We start from the raw sequence: 12,500 nt of genomic DNA on the forward strand, positions 1-12,500 counted from the left end.
CCTGTACCAGCGAGCGCCTAGACAAGCCTAGCTCAGTGTACCGCCCCAGTACTGTGGTATAGCTCCCGATATCGTAGGCTAGTGTGCTCGGTTCGCAAGGCAGCTATACCACTACTATATGAATGCTACACCAAAATTTTTGTTCATTTTCAACCGAGCCACCTCAAAATGCATTTTTTTCTATATAATAGTGCCAAATTCTATATGTGGGTAGTTGATCAGAAAATTTTTCGACGTACCCTGTGCCATCGAGCTTCCCAGCCCATTTTCGAACGAAAAGCAGCCACGTTCTTGCCTTGCCTGGGAAGGAAAGCATTTCACGGAATGCACCTTCCCTATCGTCCGAAGCCAGCTGCCTAGGGGTACCCTGTACCAGCGAGCGCCTAGACAAGCCTAGCTCAGTGTACCGCCCCAGTACTGTGGTATAGCTCCCGATATCGTAGGCTAGTGTGCTCGGTTCGCAAGGCAGCTATACCACTACTATATGAATGCTACACCAAAATTTTTGTTCATTTTCAACCGAGCCACCTGAAAATGCATTTTTTCCTATATAATAGTGCCAAATACTATATGTGGGTAGTTGGTCAGAATATTTTTCGACGTACCCTGTGCCATCGAGCTTCCCAGCCCATTTTCGAACGAAAAGCAGCCACGTTCTTGCCTTGCCTGGGCTTGCTAGCTACCAAAGAGAGTGTGCCTGCCTCTCTCCCTTCTCGCTTGTCCTGTCCTTGGTAAGCTAGCCTTCGATCGCACCTTGCTAGCTACCAGAGAGAGAGTGTGCCTGCCTCTCTCCCTTCTCGCTTGTCCTGTCCTTGGTAAGCTAGCCATCGATCGCACCGTGCTAGCTACCAGAGAGAGAGAGAGAGCGTGCCTGCCTCTCTCTCTCTCCCTTCACGCTTGTCCTGTCCTTGGTAGGCTAGCCTTCGCTCGCACCTAGCTAGCTACCAGAGAGAGAGAGTGTGTCTGCCTGCCTGCCTGCCTTATCGGCCTCTCTCTCTCGTCTCGATTCACTTTCAATCGAGACCATAGGAAACGCATTTTTTCCTATATAATAGTACCAAATACTATGTGTGGGTAGTTGGTCAAAAAGTTGCCCAAAAGGTGCACCTTTTTGAATTCGTTCCGTTTTTACCAAGGGCTTTCTACCACGGCCAAACCTTCGATTCCCCAAGCCTTTCCTCACTCTCTATCACACCTTGCTAGCTACCAGAGAGAGAGAGTGTGCCTGCCTCTCTCTCTCCCTTCTCGCTTGTCCTGTCCTTGGTAAGCTAGCCTTCGATCGGACCTAGCTAGCTACCAGAGAGAGAGAGAGAGAGAGAGAGAGAGAGAGTGAGTGTGCCTGCCTCTCTCTCTCCCTTCTCGCTTGTCCTGTCCTTGGTAAGCTAGCCTTCGATCGGACCTAGCTAGCTACCAGAGAGAGAGAGTGTGCCTGCCTCTCTCTCTCCCTTCTCGCTTGTCCTGTCCTTGGTAAGCTAGCCTTCGATCGGACCTAGCTAGCTACCAGAGAGAGAGAGTGTGCCTGCCTCTCTCTCTCCCTTCTCGCTTGTCCTGTCCTTGGTAAGCTAGCCTTCGATCGGACCTAGCTAGCTACCAGAGGAGAGAGTGTGCCTGCCTCTCTCTCTCCCTTCTCGCTTGTCCTGTCCTTGGTAAGCTAGCCTTCGATCGGACCTAGCTAGCTACCAGAGAGAGAGTGTGTGCCTGCCTCTCTCCCTTCTCGCTTGTCCTGTCCTTCGTACGCTAGCCTTCGATCGCACCTTGCTAGCTACCAGAGAGAGAGTGTGCCTGCCTCTCTCCCTTCTCGCTTGTCCTGTCCTTGGTAAGCTAGCCATCGATCGCACCGTGCTAGCTACCAGAGAGAGAGAGAGCGTGCCTGCCTCTCTCTCTCTCCCTTCACGCTTGTCCTGTCCTTGGTAGGCTAGCCTTCGCTCGCACCTAGCTAGCTACCAGAGAGAGAGAGAGAGTGTGTGTCTGCCTGCCTGCCTGCCTTATCGGCCTCTCTCTCGTCTCGATTCACTTTCAATCGAGACCATAGGAAACGCATTTTTTCCTATATAATAGTACCAAATACTATGTGTGGGTAGTTGGTCAAAAAGTTGGCCAAAAGGTGCACCTTTTTGAATTCGTTCCGTTTTTACCAAGGGCTTTCTACCACGGCCAAACCCTCGATTCCCCAAGCCTTTCCTCACTCTCTATCACACCTTGCTAGCTACCAGAGAGAGAGAGTGTGCCTGCCTCTCTCCCTTCTCGCTTGTCCTGTCCTTGGTAAGCTAGCCTTCGATCGGACCTAGCTAGCTACCAGAGAGAGAGAGTGTGCCTGCCTCTCTCCCTTCTCGCTTGTCCTGTCCTTCGTACGCTAGCCTTCGATCGGACCTAGCTAGCTACCAGAGAGAGAGAGTGTGCCTGCCTCTCTCCCTTCTCGCTTGTCCTGTCCTTCGTACGCTAGCCTTCGATCGCACCTTGCTAGCTACCAGAGAGAGAGTGTGCCTGCCTCTCTCCCTTCTCGCTTGTCCTGTCCTTGGTAAGCTAGCCATCGATCGCACCGTGCTAGCTACCAGAGAGAGAGAGAGAGCGTGCCTGCCTCTCTCTCTCTCCCTTCACGCTTGTCCTGTCCTTGGTAGGCTAGCCTTCGCTCGCACCTAGCTAGCTACCAGAGAGAGAGAGAGTGTGTGTCTGCCTGCCTGCCTGCCTTATCGGCCTCTCTCTCTCGTCTCGATTCACTTTCAATCGAGACCATAGGAAACGCATTTTTTCCTATATAATAGTACCAAATACTATGTGTGGGTAGTTGGTCAAAACGTTGCCCAAAAGGTGCACCTTTTTGAATTCGTTCCGTTTTTACCAAGGGCTTTCTACCACGGCCAAACCTTCGATTCCCCAAGCCTTTCCTCACTCTCTATCACACCTTGCTAGCTACCAGAGAGAGAGAGTGTGCCTGCCTCTCTCCCTTCTCGCTTGTCCTGTCCTTGGTAAGCTAGCCTTCGATCGGACCTAGCTAGCTACCAGAGAGAGAGAGTGTGCCTGCCTCTCTCCCTTCTCGCTTGTCCTGTCCTTCGTACGCTAGCCTTCGATCGGACCTAGCTAGCTACCAGAGAGAGAGAGTGTGCCTGCCTCTCTCCCTTCTCGCTTGTCCTGTCCTTCGTACGCTAGCCTTCGATCGCACCTTGCTAGCTACCAGAGAGAGAGTGTGCCTGCCTCTCTCCCTTCTCGCTTGTCCTGTCCTTGGTAAGCTAGCCATCGATCGCACCGTGCTAGCTACCAGAGAGAGAGAGAGAGCGTGCCTGCCTCTCTCTCTCTCCCTTCACGCTTGTCCTGTCCTTGGTAGGCTAGCCTTCGCTCGCACCTAGCTAGCTACCAGAGAGAGAGAGAGTGTGTGTGTCTGCCTGCCTGCCTGCCTTATCGGCCTCTCTCTCTCGTCTCGATTCACTTTCAATCGAGACCATAGGAAACGCATTTTTTCCTATATAATAGTACCAAATACTATGTGTGGGTAGTTGGTCAAAAAGTTGCCCAAAAGGTGCACCTTTTTGAATTCGTTCCGTTTTTACCAAGGGCTTTCTACCACGGCCAAACCCTCGATTCCCCAAGCCTTTCCTCACTCTCTCTCTCGCACCTTGCTAGCTACCAGAGAGAGAGAGTGTGCCTGCCTCTCTCCCTTCTCGCTTGTCCTGTCCTTGGTAAGCTAGCCTTCGATCGGACCTAGCTAGCTACCAGAGAGAGAGAGAGAGAGAGAGAGAGAGTGTGCCTGCCTCTCTCTCTCCCTTCTCGCTTGTCCTGTCCTTGGTAAGCTAGCCTTCGATCGGACCTAGCTAGCTACCAGAGAGAGAGAGAGAGAGAGAGTGTGTGTGTGCCTGCCTCTCTCTCTCCCTTCTCGCTTGTCCTGTCCTTGGTAAGCTAGCCATCGATCGCACCTTGCTAGCTACCAGAGAGAGAGAGAGAGCGTGCCTGCCTCTCTCTCTCCCTTCACGCTTGTCCTGTCCTTGGTAGGCTAGCCTTCGCTCGCACCTAGCTAGCTACCAGAGAGAGAGAGAGTGTGTGTGTCTGCCTGCCTGCCTGCCTTATCGGCCTCTCTCTCTCGTCTCGATTCACTTTCAATCGAGACCATAGGAAACGCATTTTTTCCTATATAATAGTACCAAATACTATGTGTGGGTAGTTGGTCAAAAAGTTGCCCAAAAGGTGCACCTTTTTGAATTCGTTCCGTTTTTACCAAGGGCTTTCTACCACGGCCAAACCCTCGATTCCCCAAGCCTTTCCTCACTCTCTCTCTCGCACCTTGCTAGCTACCAGAGAGAGAGAGTGTGCCTGCCTCTCTCCCTTCTCGCTTGTCCTGTCCTTAGTAAGCTAGCCTTCGATCGGACCTAGCTAGCTACCAGAGAGAGAGAGAGAGAGTGTGCCTGCCTCTCTCTCTCTCCCTTCTCGCTTGTCCTGTCCTTGGTAAGCTAGCCTTCGATCGCACCTTGCTAGCTACCAGAGAGAGAGAGCGTGCCTGCCTCTCTCCCTTCACGCTTGTCCTGTCCTTGGTAGGCTAGCCTTCGATCGCACCTAGCTAGCTACCAGAGAGAGAGAGTGTGTGTCTACCTGCCTGCCTGCCTTATCGGCCTCTCTCTCTCTCTCGTCTCGATTCACATTCAATCGAGACCCTAGGAAACGCATTTTTTCCTATATAATAGTGCCAAATACTATATGTGGGTAGTTAGTTAGGAAAGTTTCAACTTCCTAACCTTACAGACACTACCCAAGCCATATCGCTACTAGAGCGAGAGAGGGTGCCCCTGCCTCTCTCTCTCTCTACCTTTCGCTCTACTCCTAGCACTCCTGGCTAGATCGGCATTGCATGCTGGCTGGGACGACCTATCCAACGAGGGGTCGATCGTCCCGATGCGACCAGGCGATCGGTCGCAACAGGGAAGAAACCAGCTATCGTACTACGTCTCTAATGCAATGTATAGGACCCCAAAATCACTTCTTCCCTATATATAGTGCCAAATTCTATATGGGGGTAGTTGGTCAGGAAAGTTTCAATTTTGAAATCGTGCCTTTGCTACCAACGGCTTTGCACCAAGGGAAAGCCAGGGGTACACAAGGACTAGCGCCACAGTCTCACTTCTCGGTTTTATTTTATTCATTATCTCGGTAACGGATAGGAATTTTTTGATGGGGTTTGCTTTGGCAGATCGGCCATTACGAGAGCTATAAAGCAATGTCAACTGCGAGATTCGAACTCTTCCCTGTTGGTCGGGGCGGTGGGTGCGTCAAAACATATGACTTTTCAAAAAATCGACTTTATGCCGTTTCACTAAATGTTGAATATCTCGGGAACCCCTTGATATTTTTCCATGGGGTTTGCATTGGAATATTGGCCAATGAAAGGTCTAGATTGCTATGTCGGCGGCGGGATTCGAACTCGTGCTAGGTAGTTTTTACAGTGAAAAAACCGATGAACAAATGACTTTTTTGGCAATTTCTCCGTAACAAATGGGAATATTTCGACGAGGTTTATGCCGGCAAGTCGGTCTCGATAGCCTGTATCAGAAAATAACAAGTTGCCTGGCACAACTCCTCCCCAATCGTCGGGGCGGTGGGTGCGTCAAAACATATGACTTTTCAAAAAAAATCGACTTTATGCCGTTTCACTAAATGTTGAATATCTCGGGAACCCCTTGATATTTTTCCATGGGGTTTGCATTAGAATATTGGCCAATGAAGGGTCTAGATTGCTATGTCGGCGGCGGGATTCGAACTCGTGCTAGGTCGTTTTCACAGTGAAAAAACCGATGAACAAATGACTTTTTTGGCAATATCTCCGTAACAAATGGGAATATTTCGACGGGGTTTATGTCGGCAAGTCGGCCTCGATAGCCTGTATCAGAAAATATCAAGTTGCCTGGCACACCTCCTCCTCAATCGTCGGGGCGGTGGGTGCGTCAAAACATATGACTTTACAAAAAGTCTTTATGCCGTTTCACTAAACGTTGAATATTTTGGGAACCGCTTGACATTTTTCCATGGGGTTTGCATTGGAATATTGGACAATGAAGGTTCTAGACTGCTATGTCGACGGCGGGATTCGAACTTGTGCTAGGTCGTCCTCACAATTAAAAAACCGATGAAAAGCTACAGTTTCCCCCATATCTCCAGAACGGCTGGGAATATTTTCAAGCGGTTTGCTGCAGCGTGTCGGGGCCACGGGGCCACGTCGGGGAACGGGTGCCACCCGGACGCCACCGGGCGAGGTGGTGTCAAAATGGCGGAAAAACCGTTAGGTTCCTAGAATGAAGTGGTGGAAGGGAACGTCCCATTGGCACGTTTCACACCTCGGCAGACGCGCCTGGTCGAGACGAAGACAGAGAGTGGTAGATGTTGAAAATCGGTGCAGGTTTGGCCGAGTTAGGGGCTGTTTTGTCACCCGGCAGGGGCCACAAAACGACAAAGTCCGAAAAGCTACAGTTTCCCCCATATCTCCAGAACGGCTGGGAATATTTTCAAGCGGTTTGCTGCAGCGTGTCGGGGCCACGGGGCCACGTCGGGGAACGGGTGCCACCCGGACGCCACCGGGCGAGGTGGTGTCAAAATGGCGGAAAAACCGTTGGGGTTCCTAGAATGAAGTGGTGGAAGGGAACGTCACATTGGCACGTTTTACACCTCGGCAGACGCGCCTGGTCGAGACGAAGACATAGAGTGGTAGATGTTGAAAATCGGTGCAGGTTTGGCCGAGTTAGGGGCTGTTTTGTCACCCGGCAGGGGCCACAAAACGACAAAGTCCGAAAAGCTACAGTTTCCCCCATATCTCCAGAACGGCTGGGAATATTTTCAAGCGGTTTGCTGCAGCGTGTCGGGGCCACGGGGCCACGTCGGGGAACGGGTGCCACCCGGACGCCACCGGGCGAGGTGGTGTCAAAAATGGCGGAAAAACCGTTAGGTTCCTAGAATGAAGTGGTGGAAGGGAACGTCCCATTGGCACGTTTCACACCTCGGCAGACGCGCCTGGTCGAGACGAAGACAGAGAGTGGTAGATGTTGAAAATCGGTGCAGGTTTGGCCGAGTTAGGGGCTGTTTTGTCACCCGGCAGGGGCCACAAAACGACAAAGTCCGAAAAGCTACAGTTTCCCCCATATCTCCAGGACGGCTGGGAATATTTTCAAGCGGTTTGCTGCAGCGTGTCGGGGCCACGGGGCCACGTCGGAGAACGGGTGCCACCCGGACGCCACCGGGCGAGGTGGTGTCAAAATGGCGGAAAAACCGTTGGGGTTCCGGAATGAAGTGGTGGAAGGGAACGTCACATTGGCACGTTTTACACCTCGGCAGACGCGCCTGGTCGAGACGAAGACATAGAGTGGTAGATGTTGAAAATCGGTGGAGGTTTGGCCGAGTTAGGGGCTATTTTTCACCCATGCCACAATAGTCAAGGTCAAGGTAGGGAGCGTGGGAAAATAGTGTTTTTCTCCCAAGCGTGGAAAGATATGTTAAAGTTTGACCCACCGGCGCCTAGGTCTGGATGAGTCGCACCTGCCTGTGTTATCCCCGTGCATGTCGCTGTGTCCGTTCGTGCGTACGCCTTCGCATAGCAAACGCTTCGGTGCCAAGTCGGTAGCTTAAAGTTGGTTTTCTCCGAAAGCCTATGAGCGATCTTAAGGTGCGACCCATCGGCAGATGGGCCTCGACGAGACGCAGCTGGCAGTGAAAACCCCATGGATCTCGGCTGGTCCGATCGTCCGTAAGTCAAAGAAAACGAATGCAATGGAATTCGCAATGGTCAGCTCGCTGCGAGAATCGGATTATTTTTTTTCCTGGCCAAACGGGTGGACCAATGGGCAATTGCAAGACGTCATTCGATCTGGCGTGACGAGAGGCGTCTTGGAAAAAAAAATAAGTCCATTGGACCTGTACGTTCGTCCGTAATGGTAAGAAAACCGATTTTTGGAACCCCCCTCCAATGTTAAAGTGAAAATGTCCATTAAAAAAAGTTTTCTCGCCGACGGGTAGAGGTATTGTCCCGTGTCGTGGTTCGACCGCTCGGGCCCGACGAGACGCGTCTGCCGGTGCCAGGCACGGTCGAGTAGGCGTGTCCGTTCGTCCGTGCGCTCTGGAAAACGTTTTCAGCCGCGCCGAACCATACGAGTGCGAAGTTGGCTTAAATCGAGTTTGCTCGAAAAGTAATGGACCGATTTTGACATGCGACCTACCGACAGGTCGGTCTCGGCAAGACACGTCGGACGGTGTGAAAGACATGGAATTCCCATCGTCCGTTCGTCCGTCCGGGGAAGAAAACGGGCCCGTTGATGTCAATGTCGGAAGCGGGCGACATTGGGTCGAAGCGAGTTTTGAGCATCGCCACTTAAAGGTATGTTGCCATGCCCTACGTCGTAAGATGGGCCTGGAAGAGCCGCATCTGGTGGTGCAAACCGCATGAAAATCGGCTTGTCCGTTCGTCCGTGCGACCCGTCCACGTGCATGTCGCTGGAGCGCGACATGGGGTTGAAGCGAGTTTTCAGCATCGCCACTTGGCAGGATGTTGACGAGCCATACGTCGGACGATGGGCCTGGAGAAGACGCATCTGTGCGTGCAAACCCCGTGAAAATCTGCTGGTCCGTTCGTCCGTACGGCTGAGAAAATGCGTAGTTCAAGGTCAAGGTCGGGAGCGTGGGAAAAAAATGGCTTGGGTGCAGTTTTCTCTGGAACGGGAAGAGCTATCTTGAAGTGGGAAGCACCGGCACATCGGCCCGGACGAGTCGCATCTGCCTGCGAAAAGGGCATTTGAATCACCGTGTCCGTTCGTGTGCAGGACGAGGAAAATGAATGGTTTGACTGTTGCGGAGAAGACGGATCCGTACTTGGAGTTAGTACGTGATTTACGCTGGCGCACAAAGAGAGATATGAATACCAAGAAGAAGAAGAAGAAGAAGAAGAAGAAGAAGAAGAAGAAGAAGAAGAAGAAGAAAAAAAATTAGAAAATAAAAATAACAAAGAAGAAGAAGAAGGAAGGCGGGAAGAAAGAACATAATAATAATAATAATAATAATAATAATAATAATAATAATAATAATAATAATAAAACCCGCAATACAAGGTGATTTTGTACGATACTATTTAAAACACTTTATGGAAGCGTTCGATTGTCGTTTCTATGCATAAATTTGGCAATTGTAATCCATTCCACTGCATTTTTCATGATGGGAAAATATTGTCCCACTTGGGCAAAGATTGGCCCAAAATCTACCTGGCATTGGAAGCACTTGGCTTCATTCACCTTAGGACTCCAGCGTTACCTTGTCGTACAGACAATATTGTGTAGGCATGTTTGTCCAATTCCTTGGTTCGACATTAAAATCACTTCATACAAACAATATAAGTGATTTCGTCCAATTGCGCTCTTTGACAAATTTCAAAATTGTGTGCAATTCGATCATGTGGCATTGATAAACACTTTACAGAAGCGTTTAATTATGTTCTGTCTGCATGAAGTTGGCATTTTCCATGATGGGAAATATTTGTCCAAAACCTACATGTTATCTGGCTTTGAGCCCCCCCAAAATTGCCAAGAAAAGTAGCAAAATGTGGCCAAAAACCTACGTTATTGGGTTTGGGGCAAAAATTTGCACAACAATGTTCCGAAAAGTGGCCAAAAACCTACCTAAACTTTTCTGAGACACGCTCGACAGTGTCTTCTTTCCGCACGGTTTGTGTCAAGCCCGTTCCCTTGGCTGTGACGGGAACAAATAAATTTAAAAAAAAAAAAAAACAAAGGAAAAAAAAAAAAAAAAAAGAAAAGAAAAGAAAAGAAAAAATCGTATCTGTAGAACGGTAAAAGATATTCTCATGCGGTTTGCGTTGGCTGCTGCGTCCTAGACAGAGCTATTATGTCTCTCTGTATGTATGTATGTATGTATGTATGTATGTATGTATGTATGTATGTATGTATGTATGTATGTATGCAAATCAATAAATAACCAAGTCCAACAAAACCCATTTCTTCCATGCAAGTGTAAAGTTGCCAAATATATCTTAATGGCTGCGTCCGTTCGTCCGCCATCGGGAGAAAACCGTTTTCCACCATGCAAGTGTGAAGTTTCGAAAAATTGAAATCTTTGGAATATAGCGACGTGCCACATGTCGGCAGATCGGGCTCGAAGAGACGACTCTGTTAGAGCAAACCGCACGTCAATAGCCCTGTCCGTTCGTCCGTACGCTTCGAGAAACCGACCGTTTCTAGGTAAAACGCGGCTTAAAGTTCCTTTCCTCCGGAAGGGCAAGAGCTAGGTAGACGTGCGACCCAGGGCCAGATTGGTCTTGAAGAGACGCGTCAGGCAGTGAAAACCCCACGAAAATCGGACTGTCCGTTCGCCCGCCATTGGAAGAAAACCGATTCCTTCCATGCAAGTGTGAAGTTTCGAAAAATTGAAAGCTTAGGAATAGAGCGACTTGCCATATGTCGGCAGATCGGGCTCGACGAGGCCACTGTGCTAGAGCAAACCGAACGTCGATAGCCCTGTCCGTTCGTCCGTTCGCTTCGAAAAACCGACCGTTTTTAGGTGAAACGCGGCGTAAAGTTCCTTTTCTCGGGAGGGGCAAGAGCTAGGTGGACGTGCCACCCAGGGCCAGATTGGCCTTGAAGAGACGCGTCTGGCAGTGAAAACCCCACGAAAATCGGACAGTCCGTTCGTCCGTGCGACCATGAAAAGCCGAAGGTCAAGGTTGTTGCCATCACGGCATTCCGTTGGTTCGGTATCTTCACTCGAATACCTATATCTTTCGAACGCTCGAAGATATTTTCGTGCGGTTTGCTGCGGCTGATGGGTCTGAGAAAGACCTATCCGTCGATGCCTTGCGCTGGAAGATGGCTTCATCCTGGACGAGGCGGTGGCCATTTCAGCGAGAGACGAAAGTAATGGGAAAATAACAAGTAACCGACTTCGCTCGGGAAGCAATTTATCGGCACTCTTGCTAGAAAATTCGTGTCTCTAAAACGGCGAAAGATATTCTCGTGCGGTTTGCGGTGGCGGCTGCGTCCTAGAGAGAGCTATCCACGCATGCCTTGCCGAGCGAGATGGCTTCAAAGATGGCTTCGTGATGGCCGTTCAGGCACAGGCAGAAATCACTGGAGGGGGGGATAGACACACAAAACTCGCTCGGTATGCAATTTATCGGCACACTTGCTAGAAAATTCGTGTCTCTAAAACGGCGAAAGATATTCTCGTGCGGTTTGCGGTGGCGGCTGCGTCCTAGACAGAGCTATCCACGCATGCCTTGCCGAGCGAGATGGCTTCAAAGATGGCTTCGTGATGGCCGTTCAGGCACAGGCAGAAATCACTGGAGGGGGGGATAGACACACAAAACTCGCTCGGTATGCAATTTATCGGCACACTTGCTAGAAAATTCGTGTCTCTAAAACGGCGAAAGATATTCTCGTGCGGTTTGCGGTGGCGGCTGCGTCCTAGACAGAACTATCCACGCATGCCTTGCCGAGCGATATATATATATATATATATATATATATATATATATATATATATATATATACATATATACATATATATACATATATATACATATATATACATATATATACATATATATATATATATATATATATATATATATATATATATATATATATATATATATATATATATTCACACACACACACACACACAAAGACACACACACACACACACATCAATTAATAACTAAGTCCAACGTTGGTTTTAGTTACTTCGCTTCCAAGGGCTTTGCACCAACGGAATGTCAGGGGTACACAAGGCCTAGCGCCGACGGCGGGAGGTATTATCAAATGTCAGATGCCAAAAGATCTGTCTTGAATAGACGCGTCGGCCTGTGCCAAATATATCTTAATGGCTGCGTCCGTTCGTCCGCCATCGGGAGAAAACCGTTTTCCACCATGCAAGTGTGAAGTTTCGAAAAATTGAAATCTTTGGAATATAGCGACGTGCCACATGTCGGCAGATCGGGCTCGAAGAGACGACTCTGTTAGAGCAAACCGCACGTCAATAGCCCTGTCCGTTCGTCCGTACGCTTCGAGAAACCGACCGTTTCTAGGTAAAACGCGGCTTAAAGTTCCTTTCCTCCGGAAGGGCAAGAGCTAGGTAGACGTGCGACCCAGGGCCAGATTGGTCTTGAAGAGACGCGTCAGGCAGTGAAAACCCCACGAAAATCGGACTGTCCGTTCGCCCGCCATTGGAAGAAAACCGATTCCTTCCATGCAAGTGTGAAGTTTCGAAAAATTGAAAGCTTAGGAATAGAGCGACTTGCCATATGTCGGCAGATCGGGCTCGACGAGGCCACTGTGCTAGAGCAAACCGAACGTCGATAGCCCTGTCCGTTCGTCCGTACGCTTCGAAAAACCGACCGTTTTTAGGTGAAACGCTGCGTAAAGTTCCTTTTCTCGGGAGGGGCAAGAGCTAGGTGGACGTGCCACCCAGGGCCAGATTGGCCTTGAAGAGACGCGTCTGGCAGTGAAAACCCCACGAAAATCGGACTGTCC

The sequence above is a fragment of the Sinohyriopsis cumingii genome, unplaced genomic scaffold (assembly GCF_028554795.1).
Source record: "Sinohyriopsis cumingii isolate HCF-2022 unplaced genomic scaffold, ASM2855479v2 utg003669l, whole genome shotgun sequence".
Classification (NCBI taxonomy): domain Eukaryota; kingdom Metazoa; phylum Mollusca; class Bivalvia; order Unionida; family Unionidae; genus Sinohyriopsis; species Sinohyriopsis cumingii.